The sequence below is a fragment of the Heloderma suspectum genome, chromosome 1 (assembly GCF_057233095.1).
Source record: "Heloderma suspectum isolate Gila_16-S chromosome 1, 16-S_ref, whole genome shotgun sequence".
Classification (NCBI taxonomy): domain Eukaryota; kingdom Metazoa; phylum Chordata; class Lepidosauria; order Squamata; family Helodermatidae; genus Heloderma; species Heloderma suspectum.
This window is the reverse complement of record NC_139458.1, coordinates 115598194-115624285: the sequence shown is the minus strand read 5'-3', so window position 1 is coordinate 115624285 and position 26092 is coordinate 115598194. Positions and strand designations below refer to the sequence as shown.

At 43.2% G+C, this 26092-nt stretch overlaps 1 protein-coding gene across 4 annotated transcripts in view; it reads right to left on the bottom strand.

Moving 5' to 3' along the window:
- The window catches only part of DENND2B (DENN domain containing 2B), a 210434-nt gene that overhangs the window by 138521 nt on the left and 45821 nt on the right, over positions 1–26092 (bottom strand). For 3 of the 4 annotated variants that reach the window (XM_084854644.1, XM_084854633.1, XM_084854623.1), the window contains one exon: positions 20341–20432. The gene's annotated coding sequence lies outside the window, so the exon portion shown is untranslated. Of the gene's footprint in view, positions 1–19614; positions 20044–20340; positions 20433–26092 lie in introns of those variants that run through there. The other variant, XM_084854615.1, reaches the window with a different exon arrangement.

Sequence of the window (26092 nt, the reverse complement as noted above, 5' to 3'; positions counted from 1 at the left end):
AAAAAAACAAAAAACAACGCGTGTACGCAAATGGCGGCGACTACGGCCGCCGCCATTTGCGTTCCTTATTTTGGGCTGTCTTAGTCTACGTAAATATTTACGTAGACTAAGATGGCGAAAATAAGGGGAACGCAAATAGCGTAGCGGACGTACAAAAAACAAACAAAAAAACGACGTGACAGGGAACACTATTTGCGTTCCCCCTTATTTTCGCCGTCTTAGTCTACATAAATATTTACATAGACTAAGACGGCCCAAAATAAGGAACGCAAATGGCGGTGGCCATAGCCGCCGCCATTTGCATACGCGCATTTTGTTTTTTTTTAAGTCAGACGTGATAGGCTACGTAAAGATTTACGTAGCCTATCACGTCGTTTTTTTGTTTTTTTGTTTGTTTTTTTACATACTGGAAATGGCGGCGGCGGCGGCAACCGGTCGGAAGACCAGCCACCGCCACCTGGAAGATCCGCCCTAGGTAAGTCTCGTCCCAGGAGGGATCTGCGGGGGGGCGGGGGGGGGGCTGGCCGTTCCGCCACGGAGTTCAGGGGGCCGAATGCACTGTCATTCGGCCTCACCGAGATCCGTGGCAGAATTCTCTGCCATCCCTACCTTCATCCTATGCCAAAGGATAGCTAACAACCAACCTGCATGGTGAAATCTGCCACCATCTTGCTGCCCCCATAAAGAGAATTTACACATGCATTTTTATCACTCTGGACCAGAGGTGAGCAACTTCCAGTGTCAGGGGGCCACGGTGTCCCCCTCCGAACCCACCAGGGCCACCCCCCACCCCCATCCTGGCCACAATTCCTATTGTTGCAATTACCACCAAATTCTCCATCACTGCCGCCGCAAAAAAGCAGCAATTTTGCAAGCAAACAAGGTATGCATGGAGCACATACCTTATTTACAAGCAGAATCACACTCCTGGGAGGCTTCCAAGAAAGTGCTCTCCTGCTATCCAGGGACCCTTCTGGCTATCCTTATTTCATATGTTCTACAGCTCAGTCTTGGCACTGAAGAAAAGACCCTGGCCAATTTAAATCTGAATTCAGTCCCTAGATTTGGATCAAGAAGCCCTCCTTCAGAACTGAGCTTTGAAATCACACTGGATGACACTGAACAAACCTCTCCTCCCACCCTCCATCTCCCATCTGTAAAACAGGAATCTTAGACACAGGGCTGCTGTAAGGATGGTGAAGAAATATGAAGAATGGGTATAGAATTAATAAATGCTGCCACATTCTCAAGGCCTTTCCAATTCCTGCAGCCACACACAAGAGTTTCTGAACAAATTATATAACACATTGATTCATGATGTGAAATAGGTGGCCGGAATTAACAGCAACATCTTGTCATTACAGTAGTTGCTGTGTTTTGATTTCTGTGTTCCTACCCTTTGGTGACTTGAGTATCTCCCAACTGCAATTTTGCTGTCCCTCCTGCTCTCTTTGTTGTTTATTCGGACAGTCACTTCCAACTCTTCGTGACTTCATGGACCAGCCCACGCCAGAGCTTCCTGTCGGCCGTCGCCACCCCCAGCTCCCCCAAGGTCGAGTCCGTCACCTCCAGAATATCATCCATCCATCTTGCCCTTGGTCGGCCCCTCTTCCTTTTGCCTTCCACTTTCCCTAGCATCAGCATCTTCTCCAGGGCCTCCTGTCTTCTCATTATGTGGCCAAAGTACTTCAGTTTTGCCTTTCATATCACTCCCTCAAGTGAGCAGTCTGGCTTTATTTCCTGGAGTATGGACTGGTTTGATCTTGCAGTCCAAGGCACTCTCAGAATTTTCCTCCAGCACCATAGTTCAAAAGCATCTATCTTCCTTCACTCAGCCTTCCTTATGGTCCAGCTTTCGCAGCCATAGGTTACTACGGGGAATACCATTGCTTTAACAATGCGGACCTTTGTTGTCAGTGTGATGTCTCTGCTCTTCACTATTTTATCAAGATTTGTCATTGCCGTCCTCCCGAGAAGTAAACGTCTTCTGATTTCCTGGCTGCAGTCAGCATCTGCAGTAATCTTTGCACCTAGAAAGACAAAGTCTGTCACTGCCTCCACGTTTTCTCCCTCTATTTGCCAGTTATCAATCAAGCTGGTTGCCATAATCTTGGTTTTTTTGAGGTTTAACTGCAACCCAGCTTTTGCACTTTCTTCTTTCACCTTCGTCATAAGGTTCCTCAGCTCCTCCTTGCTTTCAGCCATCAAAGTGGTATCATCTCCATATCTGAGATTGTTAATGTTTCTTCCAGCGATTTTAACTCCAGCCTTGGCTTCATCAAGCCCAGCACATCGCATGATGTGTTCTGCATACAGGTTAAATAGGTAGGGCGAGAGTATACAACCCTGCCATACTCCTTTCCCAATCTTAAACCAGTCCGTTGTTCTGTGGTCTGTTCTTACCGTGGCTACTTGGTCGTTATACAGATTCCTCAGGAGGCAGACAAGATGACTTGGTATCCCCATACCACCAAGAACTTGCCACAATTTGTTATGATCCACACAGTCAAAGGCTTTAGAATAGTCAATAAAACAGAAATAGATGCTTTTCTGAAACTCCCTGGCTTTCTCCATTATCCAGCGGATATTGGCAATTTGGTCTCTAGTTCCTCTGCCTTTTCTAACCCAGCTTGTACATCTGGCAATTCTCATTCCATGAATTGCTGGAGTCTACCTTGCAAGATCTTGAGCATTACCTTACTGGCGTGTGAAATAAGTGCCACTGTTCGATAGTTTGAACATTCTTTGGTGCTTCCCTTTTTTGGTATGGGGATATAAGTTGATTTTTTCCAATCTGTTGGCCATTCTTGTGTTTTCCAAATTTGCTGGCATATGGCATGCATCACCTTGACAGCATCATCTTGCAAGATTTTAAACAGTTCAGCTGGGATACCGTCATCTCCTGCTGCCTTGTTATTAACAATGCTTCTTAAGGCCCATTCAACCTCACTCTTCAGGATGTCTGGCTCTAGCTCACTGACCACACCATCAAATCTATCCCCGATATTATTATCCTTCCTATACAGATCTTCCATATATTCTTGCCACCTTTTCTTGATCTCTTCTGCTTCTGTTAGGTCCTTGCCATCTTTGTTTTTGATCAAACCCATTTTTGCCTGGAATTTACCTCCGATGTTTCTAATTTTCTGGAAGAGGTCTCTTGTCCTTCCTATTCTATTATCTTCTTCCGCTTCCGCGCATTGCTTGTTTAAAAATATCTCTTCTGGCTAACCTCTGGAATTTGGCATTTAATTGGGCATCTCTCCCCTTATCACTGTTGCCTTTTGCTTTCCTTCTTTCTTGGGCTGCTTCCAGTGTCTCAGCAGACAGCCATCTTGCCTTCTTGGTTTTCTTTTTGTTCGGGACGTTTTTTGTTGCCGCCTCCTGAACAATGTTGCGAACTTCTGTCCATAGTTCTTCCGGGACCCTATCTACTAAATCTAGTCTCTTAAATCTATTCTTCACCTCCACTGCATATTCATTAGGAATATTAGTGAGCTCATATCTAACTGATCTGTGGGTCTTCCCTATTCTCTTTAGTCTGATTCTAAATTGTGCAATAAGAAGTTCGTGATCTGAACTACAGTCAGCTCCAGGTCTTGTTTTTACCGACTGCATAGATGTCCGCCACCTTTGGCTACAAAGGATGTAGTCAATCTGACTTCGGTGTCAACCGTCTGGTGAAGTCCATGTATAAAGTCGTCTCTTAGGTTGTTGGAAGAGAGTGTTTGTTATGCACAGTGAGTTGTCTTGGCAAAATTCTATCAGCCTATGTCCCGCTTCATTTTGTTCTCCCAGACCATGCTTGCCTGTAATTCCAGGTGTCGTTTGACTACCCACTCTAGCATTCCAGTCTCCTGTAATGAAAACAACATCTTTTTTTGGTGTACTATCCAGTAGGCGCTGCAGATCCTCACAGAACTGATCTACTTCTGCTTCTTCAGCATCTGTGGTTGGGGCGTATATTTGGATCACTGTGATGTTAAATGGCTTACCCTAAATTCGAATTGAGATAATTCTGTCATTTTTTGGATTGAATCCAAGCACTGCTTTAGCCACTTTTATTATTAATTATGAAGGCTACTCCATTTCTTCTGTGGTCCTCTTGTCCACAGAAGTAGATCTGGTGGTCATTTGATGTGAAGTGGCCCATTCCAGTCCATTTCAGTTCACTGACACCTGTCAAAGTGGACAATGAGCCCATAGAATCCCAGAGTAGTTCTGATTCTGAGGTGGAGCAGCCGCTCGTGGGAGAGGAGCGCGCTCATCCCTCCCAGGGCCAACAGCTGGCAGAGATTCCTCCCGCCGGCATTCCTGACATAGATAGTGGTCCCAGGAGTGAGAGAGCATGGGAAGAAGGCTTGCTGGATGCGTGCCGCCGCCGCAGGGAGCGGTGCCAAATGGAGGGCACAGAAAGGAGGCGTAGTGCCCGGTTGGCGCGCGAACAACGGTTGCACCCAGAGGATCCAAGGTAAAAGGGGAGGGACTCTCCCTAGCCCATAAGTTCAGGGTCTGCCAGTGATTCTCCTTCAAACGGGGACCAACTGTTCCAACTCAGGGCATAGGTACTTTGCTGCTCATAGCTAGTCGTTGATAGTAGAGTTGTTAAGTTGTAAAAGGAATAAAGCTTTGAAAAGAATCCCTTTGTCTGTGTCTGGACTTGGCTACTGGATTAGACTGAAAGAGGCCGCCAAAGAGCTCCTGACAACACCCAAAATGTCTATATTTAATCTTGACATCTCCCCAATAACGACATCCAATTTGCCTTGGCTCATACATCTTACATTCCAGGTTCCTATGGTGTGTTGATCTTTAGAACATCGGATTCGTTGTTCCCCACCAGCACCATCGGCTGCTAGCCGTCCTTTCGGCTTTGAGCTAGCTGAGTCATACATCTGGGGCTAGTTGAACTTATCCTCTGTTCTTCCCCAGTAGCATTTTGACCATCTTCCGACCTGGGAGTCCCATCTTCCGATGGTATACTGACATATCTCTGGTTGTACTGATCCATTTAGTTTTCATGGCAAGAATACTGGGGTGGGTTGCCGTTTCCTTCCCCAGGGATCGTATTTAGTCTGACCTCTCTGCCATGACCTTCCCATCTTGGGTGTCCCTTCATGGTTTAGCTCATGACGTCATTGAGGTGCTCAAGCTCCAGCACCACGACAAGCTAACGATCTCCTTTGCTGGAGCTTGCTCTCTAGCAATTTTGAATTTCTGTTTGCTTCAAGCCTACCTCACCAATTCATCAGATGCAACCCAGCATTTAGACCCAGGAACACCTCTTCAAGCTGCCTTCATGCCCTCCTTTTGGGCTTCACAGGAACATCTGACTGACTGTTGTTGGAAACAAGGTAATGGACTAGATGAACCTTTAGTTTGATCCAGCAAGGCTCTTTTTATGTCCAGCCCTCATGAGACTAACTATACGGTTTTAAGTTTAACTATTGCTACAGTACTCCGAGTTGTTTCTGGCAGAATCGAACCTGCCAAACACCAACATCCCAAACCCTGATGCTAAAAGCATAAAACACAAAATGACATAATCGCACATTGCATGGATCAGATGAAGTCAATTCTAGTCCATCAATGTCGAATCTAGTCCATTATGCCATAATAAATGCTTTAGTTTTTAAGGGCTCATAAAACTCTTTGTTGTTTTTCCAATCTGATATAACAGTGTAATTTGCTAAACAACCTCCCCCCACAAAAAACAAAACAAAACAAAAGAGAAAGCCTGTATTGATATGTGTATATTGTAAAATAACTCACCACATGCTCCTCAGAACTATTGTATTTATTTATTTATTATTAGCATTTATATACTTCCTTATCTGCTAAAAGCCATCAAGCCAATGTATAACAATTTAAAACAATAAAACTGAAAAACAATAAAAATAAGAACATAAAAAATGGTAAAAACATTAAAATATTAAACTATAAATTTTAAGGGCTAAATGGAAAAGATTTGTCAATTATGTGGAGATATGAGCACAGATTTGGAGCTTCTCCTGTTTTGGACACCTGATGTTGTAACAACCTTAGATCCACAAGGTATTTGTGCATGTAGGGCTTATGCAGTGCCAGTACTGTTGCAATCCATTCTCCCATGTACCATTGGCACTACTGCAGAAGCAAAACAGGAGATGCTTTTCCTTTCACTGCTTGCTACTGAGCTTAGGGCAAGAATGCACCCATGCTACCAAGGGAACCATGGGCTTAAGTTTTCGCTCTGGGCCTTACCACGCTGTCTGCAAATAATGTAACAAATGCACCCGTTTGTTGTACAGCATCCCAACATCTTCCTCTAAGGAAGAACACCTTCTGTTTCAGGAATATTGCATTTCCAGTATTCAAACTGCAATATATTATTGTTAAGGAAATGCAATTGTTTCTCCTTGTAGCAAGGCCGTGTCAGTTTAGAATACTGTTGGGAATGTGGCTTTATTATAGCAGGATATGCCTTATAGAGTGCAGAGCTGATAAGAATTTATTGAGTTTTGTAGACGTGACTAGTTCTATGTGTGTGTTGTGAGATAACTATGAGTAATGGATTGTATTCTTCGAAATGAAAGAAGGCTGCCATGTGTGGATCAGTCAAGTAAAGAAATCAGTAAGCTGCTTGGCTTACCAGGAAAGCCCCTACCTAGGTGTTTCTGGCATCGATGGCAGACCTGGTTGCACTGAGAACAATGGGAATGCTAGTACCACCAGGTCTGAAACTAAGGGTGAAGTCATCGACATCGTAAGGGTTATAATAAGCCAGGGTTAGATTTGTTTAGCAGAGAGATCCTGGAAGAACGAGACACCCGCCATACATGCTTAGGCTGGCTTTGCCCGCCATGCCTTCCATTTAGGTAATTATGAAACTTTGATGTTGACTGTTAAATTGAGAAGAACCTAGGTTTCACTATGTTAATAATATACTGGCTACTTCTTTCTTTATACTTAATGATCATAACGTGTGCATTTAAAGATGTTTGTAATCTGCCTCATCTTAGCTAAAGCTTGTTATTCTCTTAGACTGAGCAATAAATATATATTCATTAATACTAACTTTGTGATGTCTGGCTTGAGAGCAGTTTCAGGGACCAGTACCCATACTTTAATTCTTGAAGCCCAAAGCACTCAGTAAAGAGTTGTAAATCCACTACTGTGTGAGTTCTGTCCTTAAAGCCATTGTATTCTCTCTTGATCTGAGTCTCAGACACACCTCTTCAAGTTTAGGAAACAAGCTAGTTGGATGGAGCAAGAAGAAATTACTTGTCGCAGTATGTCAGTCATTAGAACTTATTGGACAGTGACTGTGGCATCATTAATGACATAACTCCCACCTCTGTGCCCATTAAGTATTGTGACCCAGCACTCAGTCGACAAAGATGGAGTTGAAACTAGTTTCAATGGAAAGTATGGAGAAATGTACTATTTCCCTCTCCCTCTCCCTCTCCCTCTCTCTCTCTCTCACACACACACACACACACCAGATTTCAGACTTAACCTTGAGACTTCAGCCAGGATTTCAGCCAAAATGAAAATGACCAAAGAATTCTCCAAACTTGCCTTGAGATAAGCCAGTTTTACTCCCTGGTAAGTCCTCAAGGTTGAGGACGGTATTCTGTAGTGCATGCGACCCTTTAAAAGCAAGAGAGAAGGGAATGACAGCTATATGTATGGATTGGATATGACACAATTGACTTTGATTACAGACTTGGAGGAATATCCCGCAAAGGCTAAAATGTGGAAGGTGAACATGTTGAACAGGTTATTTGGGCAAGCCTTTAAATAGGAGTATAAATAAACATCAAGTTTTCCTCTTGGCTTAGATAGGCTACAGACTTTGAGAACTACTACTGTAGGATCTTGATTGCACTTGGCTTCACAAATTAGTTTCACCCAGTTCGTCATATATCCCCAAGAAATGCCAAATGCCTCCCTAATAGCCACTATGTACGCAACACAATAACAGTGTTTACATTCATTTTCTACTGTCCGTCCAAGTCAGCGAGCAGTAAATGAAAACCAGCAGGGCTTCTCATTCTTAATATGTGTTCTAGTAGAAAACAAACAGAGCAGTGTAGCATAGAAACAAAGGCCAGTCACACAGCATTGGCACTTGTATTAACTTCTTCCTGTTGTCTTTTAGTAGATTAGAATGTGCTAATCTTATAGATTAGCAACCAGAGATTAGAACAGGGTGCTGATGATCCTGTTCCCCAGCAATCTCTTACTTTGACTCCTGCACTCGTTCATTGGCTACGACCTTGGCATTGCCCACAAGCACAAAATGCATGAGCAGATTGTTACATTTAGTTCAGTTCTTATTTTATATTATTTCGTACTAGTGTCATCCAAGAGCCAGAGTCCATCTGCGCAGGGGTTACACGCAAGATAAGGACCCATGTTGATCTTAGGCCTGGGAGGCTTAAGGAATATACGTAACTCAGTTACAAAAGCAGGGAAACTCTGAGTCCAAAGACAACAGGCTCAGGCCAAATAGAGGACTATATGGGAATATAGGAAACATTCTCCAGGCACCAATCTGGGGATGATAGGAGTTGTAGTCCAAAACATCTGAAGAGTACCAGGTTGAGGAATGCTGGTCTAGAGTAATTGGGTGCGCCCCTTTGCTAGAAAATAGAATGATACACATGGGGGCAAGGGGAAGGAGTTAGGGCTCATGCTAAAATAATATTTAATATCTATTTGCCTTATATGTACAAGTTTGCACATACATCGGTGGAATATATACCACAACATAGGGATCTCCTCAAACTCACTAAAGAAACCGATGTGGGAATAGGGTTTTTGTGCTCATGAAAGGGAAAATAGGTTTGGAATGGGGGCCCAAGTTTTAAAAGTTTGAGAAACAGTGGTCTAAGAGACTGTGGTGAAACAGTTACGTCTTTGAGCATGCAGACCCCACATGGGGCCAAGCCAAAAATGAGAGAAATTCCTGAATATAGTCCCATTCTGATGTTATCTCTTGCATCTTCCACATACAAAGAGGAATGGGGGATATACATTTGAATTTCTGATACTGGTAAACATCCTACTCTGCATATGTAGGTGAACAGACAGAAATAGTAGATAGCAGCCATAGATATCTCTGGTTTTGTTTGTACATATTTAGAAGCGTTTCCAGCCCAACCCTATATATGTTTACTCATGACTTCAGTGACACTTACTCCAAAGTAAATGTGCACAGAATTGTAGCCTAAGTTAAAAAAAATGGTAAGGTTTGAATAGAGTCATCTGTCTAGGTGTCACTGAGCCAAAGCTTAATGCCTTTATCCACTTTTGTTTCAGGCAAGCTCTTGTTCTCGAGAATAGTTGTTTTGCAGGAGTGAAATAGACGTCTCCTGTAACAGCCTGTGGGAAAGATCCACAGCTGCATTCTGTCTGTGCTTCTTTCAGAGAGTGTTATAAGAGAGGATGGGGTAAGGCCAGAAATTAGAGCAGCTGTGGCTGCACAGGCACAAATCTACAGGTTGGCTGTGCATCAGCTGCATGCTGATTTAAAGCTGTCTTGTGCTATGTATACTGACATGCAGGGGAGCCATGGAGTGTGCACTTCAAACTGGTACATTTGCTACTGTGATCACAGCGAAGGCAGTGGGAGCAGCATCAGCACCACAGCATCCTGAATGGAGATGTAACTCCAGATACTGCTTTACAGTAGATTTGCACTATATGGGGCAACAGAGTTACACCCATATTCCACTGGTGTTTGCTATGGGGGACAAAGAAGATGTAAAACAGAATGGGAGATATGTGTCCCTAAATATACACACTGGACGGGTTTGCACGTTATGCTAAACCACCCTGCAAATAAGTCACAGAATGCCTGACAGACCATTGGGTTTGCCGTAACTAGTTCTCCCTCTCCTTCCCCCTCAGTCCTCCAGCTGGCTCTGGCACACATCCCAGGGGACTCTGTGGCAAAATTAGTCTTGTCTCCCCCTCTGCACTAATCACTACCTCTGATCACTACCCCTAACCATAGTAACTGTAGCAGTAAGTGTTCTGAAAACATAGAAGCCCCCAAAGTAGGGAGCCAATATCTCCCCCTTCTGGAGTAGCTGGAGACTCAGGAAAGTGTTGAAAAGGTGGAGGGCAGTGGGAAGTGTCAGTTCAACACTGAAAAGTGAGAGGATCATATCGCCAAGGGGGAGGTATTGTCACCCCACCCTTTTGGTGCACTTACTCCTTTGCCTTTCAGTCCCCCCATTTTTGGTGTTCCTGAACTGCACTACTGGGTCCCTCCTTTCTCTTACTATTATTACTCCCCTGGTCCTTTACAAATGTGCGCAAATTAGCCAATAGCCAACCTCATCTTTTAAGTCTCCTTGTATGTTACCTACTCCACTTTGCCTCTCTCTTTGACAGCTGAGACATACAAGGGAGTTGACCAGCCAAGACTACACATATCTTGACAGCTATATGTGTGCATTTGTGCAAGGCCGACAAAAATAATAATTAAAAATAATTACAACCCCAATTGCCCAATTGGTGGGGAACAGTGGGAACAAGTGATGGTCCTTCCAAAGTGCCATTTCGGCGATGGCAGAAGGGCAGTCACTGGTGAGATCGCGAAGAGTGGGAGGCACGGCCATTTTTGCTGCTCTTGCTGAGTGACTCTGTAGTCAGTTGCAGCAACCCATGATAAAATTGTCAAGTGACAATCCAGGGCACTCTGTAAATAACTGATAGAAATATGCAACTGTATTATAATTGCAGAAATGCGTAATTCCTTTTCTTAGAAGTCAAGGATCTATTTATTTATTTTTACATTTATATTCCACCTTTTTTCCTCTTGCACGGAAGCTGAGGTGGCTTACATGGTCCTCCTCTCCATTTTATCCTTGTGAGATAGGTTAGACTGAAAGCCAGTGACTGGCCCAAAGTTACCCAGTGAGCTTCATGACCAAGTGGGACTAGAACCCAGGTCTCCCGAGTCCCAGTCCAACACTCTAACCACTACACTACACTGGTTCTCAATCACTGGTTACCACACTGGGTCACTGGTTACCATTAGCAGGGCCCTACACTGTTCTTACTGTAAGGAGAGAAATTGTTACAACCATGAGGGTGGCGGACAAGGAGAGGTCTCCTTTAACTTTCTCATGTTCCCTCTCTCACACACCCCTCATAATTTCAAAGTGCATGCTCCCACACAAAGTAGGACTACTTAGCTGAGCACTTGTTTCCTTTCAACTCTGTTCATGTAGCTCTCATTTGAATGAGTAGGAATCTCCAGATGACCATAAACACGTAACTGTGCTGCCCTGTATGCCCCAGCCACAGCGTGTCACAATCTTGACGTTCAAGATGGGCATGGCATTTTAAATGAGAAAAGAACCTCTATATAATCCCCTGCTTAAAATATATTCTTATTGGATTTAGTGTAGCTATTCACAATAGGGACGATGAAGGCCAACACTGATTTTACTTGATCCTCACAAATGGTTAGGTTATGTTGCCAGCAGAACCTCTTCAGAGTTCACATTTATTTGAATTGGCATTTGGCAGTTTATGCCCCAATCCTAACTTTGGTTACTCAAAAATAAGACCAACTGATTTCTGTGTGACTTTCTTCCAAGTAATGGTGTTTGGAATTATAGCCTCAGTTCTTAAATACCAGTGATACATACGTACTCTCCATCACCATAAGACAAATGGGGTAACATTATATGTCTGTTATCTTGCTGCATTTCCATTTATTCTAAATGTCAAGTTACTTGTTTCATATGTAAAACTGAGACAGCAGTATGGCCCATTCCACTTGTGTCAAATTCTATTCGGTTCCTAGATACCGAATCTATAATATATAAGGTCTACAACTACTCACATTTTATTGTTATTTACAAAGTGGGTGTCTGTACATCACCTATGTTTTTATTTCTAATGTGGCTGTAAAAATATTGTGATATAGTAATGTTTTCAGTTTCCTACTGGAAAGATTACACTCAGAAATGTATACTACATTTGGTATACACACACTTAGTGTGGGAATATTGAAATCAAATTGAAGAAATATTAAAATTGTCCTTCATGTTACTTTCCTAAGTAATCCATGAGAGCTGCAGAAATCCCATGTGGGAAATACTATTCAATCAAACAGAAAGTCATAGGACTGGAAGGGATGTCCAGTCCAAACCCCTGCATTGGAGAACAATTTTTCATACCTAAATATTTTTAATAGACTAATCCATGGCCTACAAGAATACAGCTTGTGATTTTCCAAATTACAAATCAGAAACAGACCAGGAGAGAGGAAGGTAAATTATTCCAGACATTCAGGCAAGGAAAAAAATCCTAAAATAAATGTGGATGACTCAAGATTGCGGAAGACAAAAATATATATCCTATACAGCAGGAATGGGGAACCTGGGGCTCTCCAGATGTTGTTGGACTCCAACTCCCAGCACAGCCAATGGTCAGGGATAATGAGTGTTATAGTTCAACAATATCTGGTGCGGCCACAGGTTTCTCAACCCTACTATATAGAATTAGGTATGTCTCAACTGAATCATTTCAATTAACTTAGGTATGCCTAATTTTGCACAGGATCATGTTCATAGGCATCAACCAATGAAACCCTAATATAGCTTATTGTCCCTTTATGACCAAATAACAGTGCATGTGTTCAGCTCTACAAAAGCCATTTTTCTTAGCAACTTAGCTTCAGTCTGCCTCACCAGTATCCCCTCTACATTGGTGGCCCCTTTCCATCTTCCCTTCTGTGTCATGTTTATTCTTCTTTAATAAAGTTAAGAGCTGCCATTTGGAAATATATATTTAATGGGAAGATGCGCTGCACTGCCCAACTGCACCCCCTCAAGAAAAGACATGCCAGCCTAAATGAGATCACATGAGCAAAGCTATCCAAAACATGCCAGCCCATAAATGGGTCACTTAAAAGCTGGTAGTACTGATGCCAGCAGGGAGAAGAAGGGGTCTATTACCTTCATGTGTCCCGTTTACAATATGCATGTACATATTATGTATCAGGGTGCACTACCCATTGGGCTCTATCGCTAAAGAGCCAGCAGTTGGGGTTGGGACTTTCAAAGTGGTATTGTGTGGGTACAATGTGTATGCAGCACCACCTTGAAGGTGGCACTACTAAAGAGTTGAAGGATCAGGACAGGGGCAGAGGAAACATCAGCTGAATTTTCAGTTTGGACAGCCAAACGTTTATAGCCAGCCTTGAAGCGGGACCACCCTTTGCCAATGTTCCCTCACTGTTAGGAAAGCCTTCTGGGAGAAGTGTGGCTTTGGCATTAGCGACATATTTGGCATAGCAATAGAGCTTCGGATATTGGGCGGTATAGAAATGAAATAAATAATAAACAAACAAACATAATAGCAGGAGCGTAATCTTTACATTTTACAGATGCACTGCTAGATCAGTGCGACATTTTCAAGGTTAAATTTAAAAGGAAGTGATTGTGGAGGACTCGCTCTGCCACATTTGTTTTTACTGTCATATAAAGGAGACTTCCTTGTTCTTCATTTCATGCAGAGATTAATCTTAAATTACACTTCCAGAAGTACTTTTCTGTGGCCAGGATCCAAAGGAGGAAAAGGTAAGGGGGGTTAGGATTGTGCACACTGTTAGAGCTTTGCTTCCTTGTTTTGCTGTGGCAGTTCCTACAGCTGAACAGAGATACCACTGTGATGTTAAAACACAGACTGTCTCTTCAGTAGTGAGAAACACTGCAGCAAAATCAGGAAGCAGTGTTCCTTACATATACACACAGATCTCTTCCATACATATATATCTTGTCTCTGGATGCCTTGCTTTGCAGCATCAATGTCTTCAAAGCAGGTGGCAGGACTAGAGTGCATTTCCTCAATTCTTAATGGACAGTGTGTACTGATGTTGTCTTTTCATCCCTGGCAAAACAGGAATTTGGGATCTACATAAAGCACACATAAAGCACAAGGAATATACTTGGAGTTCAGTTCATCCTAACTGCAAACCTTCTGATGGATGAGCTACTTTACTCCAGGACTTGTCTCCCTCCTTAAATATTTGTAGTAGTACAGGGGAATTAAGCTTTTCATAAGGTATTTGCTGGCTCCAGGTTTTTGAGGGCCCTTGGGCAAGGTACCCTCAATAGACCCCCTCTCTGTGATTCTACCTTTTCACTGTCATTGTTACCAGCTGCTATTGCTCCTCCTCCTCCTTATCATTGCTACCACTTGCTTACTTGTCAGAGAACCAGTGAGCAACTAGGCAGTGGCATCTACTGCTCCTTCTTCTCAGCACCACCACTATCTGAGCCAAAACAAAAGGCAGATGAAGAAGCAGGTTGCAACGGTGAAGAGGAAAAGCAAGTCCAGGGGGCTCCTGTCAGTAAGCCCTTGCTGGGATATGGACCCTTGTCAGGTGCCCAACCATGCCTACCCTTGACACTGGACCTGTTTGCTATATATATCTCAAATCACTGTTTGTTTGTTTTTACTAACCCTGGAAAAGCCAATCTTTGTAAACCTTTCAGCAGTTTCAGGTTTCATGGCTGCTGTTAAGATCATTGTCTTCTGGATATTAACTGTATTTCCAGACATGTCAGTTAAATTTGTTGATCTTTAGTATGACTTCTGACATATTAAGTATACTGGCTGGACAATATATAAGTAAATAGTCATGTAAATAAAATGCTTTATTTTCATTTGGTTGGATTCAGTTTTGTATTTGGATTCAGGGGTTTGATTTTTACTTTGTGCCAAGTCATTCAACAAGTCAGAAGAAGCAACAGCGAGAGGTATGTTTGCCTGTAAGTTTTAAACTCCTCACTCATTCTCTCAATAATAAGAAGGCTGTGTCTATAATTAGAGTATATTGTGGTTAGGCTACTTAGAAAAAGAAACAAAAATGGGAATATTTCAGGAATTGTTGTTTGAATAGCTTCCCAATTTGAATTAATTGCTTTTTCTGAATACTATACGCAGTCTAGCAAAAAAGTAAATCACTTTTGATGTGCACGAAGAAGGGATAGAAAGCTCCAGTTCCTTTACCTGCCTCTCCCAGAGAGCTCTAGCTCCTTCTGTCCATTCTTCCTCACCTTTGTGCCCCACTCCTCTTGCTTCCCTTCCCCCCAAAACTCATTTTCCAGGCCCTCCCCCTCCCCTGCATACAGTTACCAGACAACCAGAACTAGAAAAAGCGATCTCAGGAAAAATGCATCAGAGCTGCTGTTGTTCTCAGCATACCTGTGTGAGGTGCCACAGCACCCTCATGCTCACTCTGAAAGGATCTGCATTGCTCAGTTTATGCTGAGCAATGAGTTGCTCTTACTGAGGAACCAGTCCAGTAGTTATACAATGCCAGATGGGGCTCCTCAGATCAACTGGCTGGTGTTGGAAGCTGCAGCACACTCTCTGGCCACCTGCACTGGTGGCACTGTAGAGCAGCCGAGGTCAGGCTTGCAGCTCCCTTGGCCTTTGATAGTGCAGTAAATAAGGCACCCGGTGTCACGGCCCTGCCTCAAGCTCAGAGTCAAAGGAGGAGGAGCCAGCTGAGTCCAAGGCTGCTGTACCACTGAGGACCTGGAGCAGGTTCCTGATACTGATACTGAACCTGAACTAGTGTTCAGGAGCCTGCAGAACCCAAGCCAGGACCCTTGAGGATGTCTTCCTTTGAACCTAATTCACCTGAGGAGTCAAGTACCGCCCAGTCCACTGTGCCTGCCTAATGGTGCAGGGAGTACACTAGGCAGGAATCCACAGAAAGGAGAAGCTGTGTTTGTCTTTTGTTGAGGGAAAGACTCATGTTCTTCAGGCAAGGGATTGGAGATTAGGAGGAGTAGACTGGAGGGAGGGACTCTTAAAGCCTCAGTTCACCTCCAGCCTTTGTTAGAGCATGTTCCTCTCCTGGAGCTTCCATTGGTGCTGCAACTGCCAGCCCACCTTGCTGCTTAGCCCATGGATACCTTGTCAAGATCAGGGCAGGAGGACACCTGGGCCCAACTGCTAAAGGAGTTGGGCCCAGGTGTCTCCCTGATCTCCCAGATCTGTCTGCCAGGAGATCCGAGTTCTAGCCCCCACTCGGCCATGGCAGCTCACTGGGTGACTTTGGGCCAGTCACAGATTCTCAGCCCAACCTACCTCACAGGGTTGTTGTTGTGAGGATAAAATGGAGAGGAGGAGGATAATGTAAGCCGCCTTGGGTTCCTTCCAATAGGAAAAAAGGCAGGATATAAATGCGATAAATAAATAAATAAATAAATAACAAAGTCCTCAGTTTGAAGCCATCTGGTGGCTTCCACTGTTAGTCAGAGGTACAGTACCTCTGACCATGGAGGGTCCATTTAGCTATCACAGCTAATAGCACTGAAAAAAACTGTGCTCCACAAATTTATCTAAGCTAATACCATCACCTCATCTGAAATTTCATATTATTTACATGTTGTCTGTCCTGAACATAATGCCAGTCAATTTCAGTGGGTGACACCAAGTACTAAATCTATGAGGGAGAGGAAAAAATCACTATCCTCTCTTTCAAATGTTGTCACTTTAAAAAAAACAAAAAACCCCTCTCTCGTGCTTCCCCTCTCCCCCCATTTACTCTTTTTTTCCCCTACACTAAAAAGCCCCAAACACCTTCACCTTCTCTCAGATCATTTTGGTTGCCCCTTCATCATTTTGGCTGCCTAGCAGTATCATGTCCTTTTGGAGACTGGGCAACCAGAATTATCCCCCAGAATGTTAGAATGTACATTTTCAGTAGGAATAGCTTTTGAGTTCTTATAAACCATCATGCACACTGACAATGTGCTCCCTTGATTCCAAATCCCAGTTTCACTGAAATACTTTTGTTTACAACAGTTTGGTCTCTTTGACATCAAAGGGACTAAATCGATTTAAACCCAAACACTTGACATAACTGCATTATGATTTGTATATACATTGTATATACAACTGACTGTATATATAAGCCCTGTTCAGGTGTTCACTACTGCCCCTTGCACACCAATACATGTGCTGGTCACACCCCCAGCCAGGGCATGATCAGCATCAGTCTGAAGGGGGCCTAGGCATGTATGGCTGTATATGCATAGGCCTCCTAAAGCCAAACAGCATCAAGGGGGTGGGGCTAGCTAGGCACATTCTCTGGTATCCACAGGTACAGAACACTTCAACAAGGCTTATATGTAATTGAAAGGTAATGATTACATCTCCTCCAATCAATGAGTTAATGGAAGAACAAGATAAACGTCTGAACATTGGCATCAAAAGCTGCAATTTTAGTTTTTAGAAAATGAAATGATTAATGTTAATGGGGGCGGGAGATACGAAATGTTATATAGTATAGCAGAACACATTCTTACTATGGGCAATGATAAACCACTGTGTACATATCATGGCAGAATTACATCATGTAACATTCCGTTCCTTTCTCTTGAATTTAACTCTGGATAGATCAGATAATGGGACCTGAGGTTTTATTCTTAACTTTCCTTAAGTATGTTTTAAAGCGTGCAGGGAGGGGGAGAGGCCTGAAATAAATTGACAGGGGGCATATTCTATCTATCTTTTAGAATATCTTTATTATTTTCAGCCAATCCATGTTTTCTTTCTTGCAGTCATACCAACAGAAAGCGGAAATAGACCCTCATCAGCATGTTTGAACTAGGCTAGCACGCATGCTGAAGCCAGTCAGAAGTGTCTTTCATTGTGTGATGGAACACAAAAGACACTCTGTTTGAGAAGTTCCAAAGGAAAGCTAAATGCTTGCAGGCTAGTCCCCCAGTCAAAAACTGAAACTGTTGCTAACAAAGGCTTGATCTGAATCCATGGAAGATATCTAGTGATTACAGAAACGTACCATTCTATTAACAGAATTTATCTGTTAAATTCTAGCAAGACTCTCCCATCTTTCCTATTATCTTTATCTCAGTTATCCAAAATTCATTATTTCCCACAATCTTTACATAGAACACATGTACAAAGAAATAGAAAACAGCATTTCTCTACATATCCTGTTGGATGCTGAGCCTGCTGAGTGCATGAACTCTGGATTAACTCAGAATTGTAAATTACCCATCTCTGTGAAAATAAAGAAGCGCGCGGGGGGGGGGGTAGCAGACAGTGGCTCCAGCCCTCAAGAGTCTTTCACCTGCAGAAAGTTCATACATTTCAACAGAAACTGCAGAGGAGAAGCAGTCTGAGGATCAGATTATAAATAACCCATCTTCATTCAGTCACCAGAAGTCAAACAATGGGACCCTGTCCTTAGTTGATCTCCCAAAGAATAGCAGTAGAAACCTCAAATTATCACTGTCAGTCCAGTGTATTTTGGTCATATATTAGACAGAAGAGTTTTCACAAGATGAGGTGGTCTGATGTTATTAGACAGGCACTGCAACATTAATGGCACAATCCTATGCATGTTTAGACAGAAAGTAGTCCTACAGCTCCCAGCGTTACCCAGCCAGCATGGTTGGCTGGGGAATGCTGGGAGTTGTAGGACCTTTTTCTGTCTAAACTTGTATAGGATTGAGCCCTAAATGACTGCTATTTTCCACCAAAGGTAGCCATTATAAAAGCACAGCTTGAGGCACTTCTTTTAAGTATTAATTGCTCACGTGAAATTTTTTTTTTTGCCTACACTTATATCTGCACCCAGCTGGAATTTACCATAAAAGGTGTTAAAAATACATGTAGGACTCCTCTCAAAATCCTGAATTACTAAGGATGTATTCCATATAAAAAGACTAAGGAAGGTTATAAACAAAGACCTGTAATAATAAATAATAAGGAGACCATATTAAATTTGAACTGTTTAAAGGGCATGTCTACTTTAAGCCCCATAAAAGAAATCTATTTTCTATTGAACCTTCTTAATTTTAAACCAAATATCAGCAACAAGCATATAATACAACTTCTCCAGCAATTAATTACAGAAATGCCTCTCCAATATAGGTGGTTCTGCTAAATCTCATTCTGCACACTGCTGGAAAAGCAAACTAACGAAGCAGTTGCAGTAAGCAAATAATGCCTGCTTCCTTTTTACTGTGTAGATCCCGAATGCAGGCTTACGATGTTTTGTCACACATTTCCTCATTTGAGTGCATTTGCAGCACAAACATGTCTGCTCAGAAGTACGTGCCATTATTTTCAATGGGGCTTACTCCCAAGTAAGTGTGTAGAGGACTGCCGCCTTAGGCACATCCGTCACCAGGACAAACTGAGGAAACACTCAGAAACCGACAACCCAAGACAGCAGCATAATTACTTTAAATGTAATCATCATTGTGGTGCATTTAGACTTGAATGCCATCTGCGTGTCTCCAGAAACTTTCCTGAAAGTTTCTCTTTCAATCTCTCTCGTTGGAATATTTCATATAACGAAACAGAAGTAATCCCAGTACAAGGCTGAACAAAGAGTAAAAAATGTCTATGCGTTGGGGTGGGGGGAGTTCACCATTTCTTTTCTCTTTGCTTAACAAAATCCAACTGCTAGGACATGACATCATTCTTCAGAGCCTGGGATTCCAAAATTACGCTGACATTTAGCTCGGAATAAATGCTACAGAAACACACAGATACACAATTTAAAGAGGGGAAGGAAGGAAGAGGGGACGACAAAGGGAACGCTTTCATTACCTGACATATGAAGTATTTTCCTTTCCACGCCATTCTTGGTTTTGTATTTCCCAGACAAAAACGTCGTCCTATTAGCTGAGGCACTGGAAAACTAGCGTGGCTTAGAGTCTAATACCTGCTGTGCTTCCCACAACTCCTTCACATGACCTTTCACAGCACAGATTTCAACCCAAATGATTGCGGAGAGAGTCCACAGACTGGCTGGGTCAGTTGTCATGGAGATCACTCTCACTCACCCTTTCTCTCACACCCGAGCTCGCTCTCTCCCCCCCCAACACACACACACACACACACACACAAGTCACAATTCTGGAAGGCATCCATGAAACAGCATGCCTTTTCATCCAGTTTTTTCTTCTTCTTCAAGCATTCCACCCCTCCTCCTCCATGACTCCCGTCAAGCCAGGCCAAGGAAAGGCACTCTGCTCTGGTTTCAAATTGATTATTGTAGCTAGAGAAAAGATAACGCCTTTTCAGTAGATGACGTCATGCTTAAGGTACTTTCCACTGAGGAAGGGAGCAGGGACAGGTTGAATTGCTAAATCTTATTATGCAATAAAAGAAAGGCCTGCCAACTGCCTGAGCGTGAGCGGGGCGGGGGGGGGGGTGTCTCTGTGTGAATGTTATCTGACATTACGGGTTTGATATCTCTAGCTCTGAGAATGAGATGAAATACAATAGCAAAGATTACAAGGGCTGGAAAATTACTTTTGAGACAAGACTTACCTTGTTGCTTAACACTGTATATTTTACGAAAGGCTTAATTTCTGCAGATACTCCTTGTTGTCAGGCGGAGTGTCCTGTGTTCTTTCATCCTTCTGCAGTTAAGAAGAAAGGAATCAGGAATGAGACAGCGTTGTGAAATGAGACACAGTCATTTTTCTCCCAAAAGTTTTGTTGTTTCCAGGGCATATCAGTCATTGCAGTACAAATGTTACCCCACATTCCACACAAGTTAACCATCCATTCACCTTGGCTGTACCTGGTTATGTTTTTCATTTGTGCGCAATCCTATGCATATTTAGACAGAAAAAAGCCCTACAACCCCCAGCATTCCCCAGCCACCCATGCTGGCTATGGAGTACTGGGAGTTGTGGGGCTTTTTTTCTGTCTAAACATACATAGGATTGCGCTCTCAGTCACTGAACTGAGTGTGACCTGGGTATGCATAACAAGTCACACAACACTGTCATCTTTTGTCACTAAGAATTACTTCATTAGAAACATGCAAAACATATTATTTTTTTGCTACATGGAACAAGATGTACAACTTCTGGATGAATCTCCTCTCCAGCTTTTTAAAACTTTATTACACAAATTGATCTTTCCAACTCACATATTTTTCATTTCTCTCATCTGACAAATCCCCACATATAACTAAAACAACTAAGGAATGCATACATGCATCTAAAGGCTGTTAATTAGTGTAATTACCATTTGTTTGAACTGGGCTTTTATAGACATTTCTTAGTAGACTGATTGTATCCACTACTAGATTTTACAGTGGGCCTTGGCAGGATGAGATTTCTCTGTTTGCAGTGTGTATTTTGGGTATAATTAGGCTTGTTGGATCAACATTTCAAAAACAGTAGACACAATGGTATTCAAGGGGCCATTCTGTAATTTTCTGGAAAAAGCTTATAAAATACAATTCCATTTCTAATGGAACATTCAGTTCATAACAGACACAGAACTCATAAAATCAGATTCTAACTATATAATTGTATGGCTCCGTGCTTAAAAAATAAATATGAAAATAATTTTAAAATATGTCAGTTTCAGGATTACGGAAAAAAAATACAAAATCCTAGTTATGAATACAGCAGCAAAACAAACACCAGGATGTACAGAACACTTCCTACACTGAGCACATCACTTTAATTCATTTACCTCTATCCCAGTCAGGTGTGAGAACTATCTCAAAATTTTAAAAATAGACTTGATGCCTTCCATTAAAAAATATTATTTTCAGTTGTAAACACATAAAAACATATTGTTTCCTATTTCAAAATATGTTTAAAGTGCTACCCACTTAAATTTCTGGCAGCAACACACCATGAAAACTTGGGTGGAATACTCAGAAGAAAACCTTTATCTACATCTATATCTTATAGAAACGTTATTGCTATGGAAACAAAAAGGACCCTTTTAAAATCTCATTGAACTCAATGGGAACTTTGACAGGAATTTAAATGGGAGCAGAAGCAAACCCAAACCCTTTAAACGTTAAGACAGGGCCTTGGAGACTTCCTTCTTTGGAAAGTTAATTAAAGACAGTCGGTGAAGGTTTTAAAAGCTCCATATAAAGCCTCAGAAAATCGGCAAGGTTCTTGTTGTCCTGCGTGAGCAACATATGCAACACTCCCCCTAGTGGGGAAATTGATGTGGTGCAGCAACCAAGTTCTAAAAGACACCCTCTTGCCCGGTTCTCTTCATTTGTATACCAACTCTGACAGGATCATAGGAGCCCAAACCTTTCATACTGCATACACCATTTTCAAGAAATGCAGAATATTACAGCTGCCCTAGCATCTTTCTTATCTGTATCTCTTTAATCTGGATCCTTTCTAGTGAAGGACTACCTGAAGTACCAGGCTGCAATCTATGGCTTAAAACAACACAACTCTCTGTGTGCCTTTCCTAGACTTACTCCAACGTCTTGCCCTTTTGTTTCCTTCTTACATACAGACCTGACTCACCACTTCCCCCTGTATAGTGCAGGAAATAATGATGAGTCATCTCTGCCTCTCATCTATGCTTGGGTCATCTTTGGTCTCAACTGAGCATCACCTCAATATTATGGACTGTCAACAGTTTTTTGTCAGGTCTTAAGACGCATTGCCTCAAGCCAGCGCACACTGACAGCTTTACTCTCAGAAATCTTAGCTTCAAGAATCACAGAACTTGAAAGAATCCTGAGGAGCCTTCCAGACCACCCCACCCCACAAACATAGAATAATATATTTCTATTTCCTTGTCACCAGAGGAAATCTCCAGCAGTGATTAGCCACTCTACCCAGGCAGGGAGACCATACACAAAAAATACAACAGAGAACAGCCTGCACCATGAAATATGCTTCCATTTCTCAATGCATTGTGGGTGAAGAAAGTATAGTTTGCCATTGTCACACCTAGACTGGCATTGTTCTTCCTTTCCTGCTTCGACAATATATCTGTACCACATGCGCTATAAAGTTGCACCCTCCAGCTACCTCTGAAAAGCGCAATGGTGAGGTGTAGGATGAGTCTGACCAATAGTTATGCTGTGCTGAGGAGAGGTTGTTAACCGGTGTCTCCGTGTTAGGGGGCAGTGATAAGTTGCACTGCTGGTGGTGACCATGTGGTGGCCAGCGGCTCTGAGAATTTTTTCAGGATCACATCCTGGAAAACATTAGCTGGAAGAGGACAGTGGAGAGCAAGTGGTAAGCTCGTAAAACTTGGTACCGCACTCATTTCCTAAGTGAGTGTCACATGGTTTAGATACCAGGGCCCCGTCTACCGGCACCGCTTTCGCCCTTCACTCTGTTGCAACTGCACAGCATTTCAGCTTCAAATTACCTTCTGCTGGGATACATTCACAGTTTACTGCGCACTTCCCTAACAGACTCCGCCATGCCCTCTTTTTTTGCCATTATACTTTAACGTGCAGCTTCTGCAGTCCCATGAGCGTGGGGGTGCGACTTCAGTGGCTGATTTATATTTTAGGGGTTCTGTTGTGTCTTTCCTTCCCTCGTTAGGTAAAAAGTGGGTGTTCCGTGCTCCTTCATTTCCATGCCATCTGTTTGTCAGTTCCCCAGCTGGAAGCTCTTGCAATGGTTCGCACTCACAAGCGTGTGGAGTACGTGCCTACCCATCACTCGGAAATGGTGGCCACAGCGAAGTTGGTCCTCCCCCAAGACACCCCCGCCCCGGCCCTTGTGCAACCATTGCAAAGATATGAAGCTGCAAAAATGTGCAAAAGTGTGATTAAATAAATGAAAACACCTCTCTGTGCCTCTGTAACTGTGCAGCTGTGAAGGGATGGGGGGATTAAAGGGGTGCCACAGGGTGATGCACAGACTACACATGCCTACAACACGCCCACTGCAACATGTGAAGTTGGTTTGGGGAAGTGACAGATGGCTCGCAACCACGGGGAAACCCACAGCAAACGAAAAACATCGCAGCAAAACACCTCCTTGGAAATCTGCATTTCCAAGAAGGAGCAATGGATGGCTGTGAAGTGGCGACTGCGTCGTCTGTCCCGAGAGACCTTGATTCACAGCTGCCCCAGAGTAAAAGGCTCGTATAGATGGGGCCCATGTGAGATGGTGTTGCATGTTTAGAAGTTGCCTTAGGTCATTCTAGAAAGTGAGGGGAATGAGAACATTGGTGATGGGAATGGTGAGTCTCTATCCCTGTACTTATAGTGGTGCCATCGTAGCAGTGAGCGGTCCTTGTAGTAATAGGGAGGAGGCTGTCAGGATCTGACTTCCCAGAGACAAGGCCCAATTCACAGTAAAGTCTTTTATTGCCGTAATTCCAGTAAATAGGTTTATGCCTTTACACCCTCAATAGAGATCCACAGATAACAGTTCACAACATAAGACATAGACCGGGTTCAGATCATGATCACCAAAACAAACTCTCAAGCAGCCCTGGATCAAGCTGGCAAAATAAATCTCAATAAGTTCAGAGAGTCCAAGACAAAGTAGGGAAACTTTGCAGGTTATCTAAGTATTATCTCCAGCAAAGTCTACTGCTAAAGGCTCTGGTTTAAATACAGGGGAGTAGCCACTAAAAATCAGTATTGGACATTTGATCCTGGCAGGGAAACCTGCCTCTTATGCAATTGCTGAGTCTCATAGGATGCTCTGCCCTCTTTAGCTGACGACGCAGTAAAGGAGATACCCTTGAACCACCCTCTCACAGAGAGACCTCCTCCTGCTGCTCTGTTCCCATGGAAGGCTCCCCTGGTCGAGAAGCAGGGGCCTCCATCAAGGTCAAGTCTCCCAGGTGTGGAGATAGGCAGGCCGTAACAGCACCCTGTGTCCCCACACCATACCACCCCGCTCTCGGGCTGGCAAGCCAGTGGGAGGCCTGGTAGAACTAAGCTCTCAGGTGCCTGACTTCCCATGGCTGGGCCTGATTCTGCAGTGTCCCCCTCTGATGCAGAATCAGAGTTGGAGGCTACACCTGCCCCCGATCTGGGGCAAGGCCTAACAGAGACCTAAAGAAGCAGAAGCATCTATGGCTCTCCCATGGCATATCAAAATGATGGTGAAGAAAACCTCCTCAAGAATCTGAGGAAGCTTGTGAAGTCTGGCAGTATCTAGGAGACCTATAGTTCTATGGAGAATGCTCTCAAGGGAGGTGATAGCACAGTTCTGGTGAGAAACGTTTCCTGGATTCACCCTTGCAGCATTCCTGCCTATTTATCAGTGAGAATAACTCTTCACTAAGGCCTTTCCCATCCTCTCACATCCACACACACTTAATTTCCACTTTAGTCCTATACACACAAATCCTAGTCACTCTCTCTCTCTTCACAGATCTATCCAAACCCTATCTGTTCCCTAGCCGTCTCTCTTACCAAGACCTATCTGTTCCAAACTCTATCAGAACTACACAAGCACAACAACCTTGTTATATAGCACATGTCATTTCACACATACACACACACTCTCTCACTCACTCAGCCAATCATCTCACATATGAAACGCACCACACCTCCTGTCACTCACCCCACTCTCACTCTTGATCTACTTACCATACAAACATAGAGGCATAACATTAATACACATATATAAGCACAGATTCATTATATATATATATATATACACACACACACACACGTAACTTCACAACCCTAGCCCAGACACTGGATATTGTCTGGGGAGCTATGGCCCCATGCAAGGTTTAGTTTCTCTAGGATCAGCATCACTGATCACATAAGAGTTTGAGGTGCCATCTGTACTGAGGGCAGCTGATCTGGAACCGGTGTAGGTTTGGGTTTGATGTCAGGCTCTATCCTACGAGCCATCTTTTTCTTTGTCAGTCCCAGAGCCCAGAAGTCAGCATTTATTTCAGGACTTTGGTCTGTTTGTCCTGTTTGGTCTTGACCTGTTTGGTCTCAAGCCAGTTTTGAGTTGTTGGTCCAAGGTGATGGCTGAAGTTGTCAGTACAGATACTCCTGATATTGGGGACGGTTGCCCTGAAGTGTTCTCCAAAATAGGGTGTGCTGGAAGAAGCTGCAAGGCAGCTGGAGCTGGGTTCTTGCAAATGGATACTGAGGCAGGATGCAGAGGCTGGTTCAGTGCAGCTGCAGCTGCTGCCTTGAGGGCTTATTCTCACAACACAGCCTGGAGGCATGCTGTCTTGTTTCATCTGGCCTGCTTCATAAAGGCCTGGCAGTGGGTACAGGAATCTGGCCTGTGTGCCTCTCCAAGAAAGAAAAGGTAGTTGGAGTGTCTGTTGGTCAGTGGTATCTTCCTGCCAC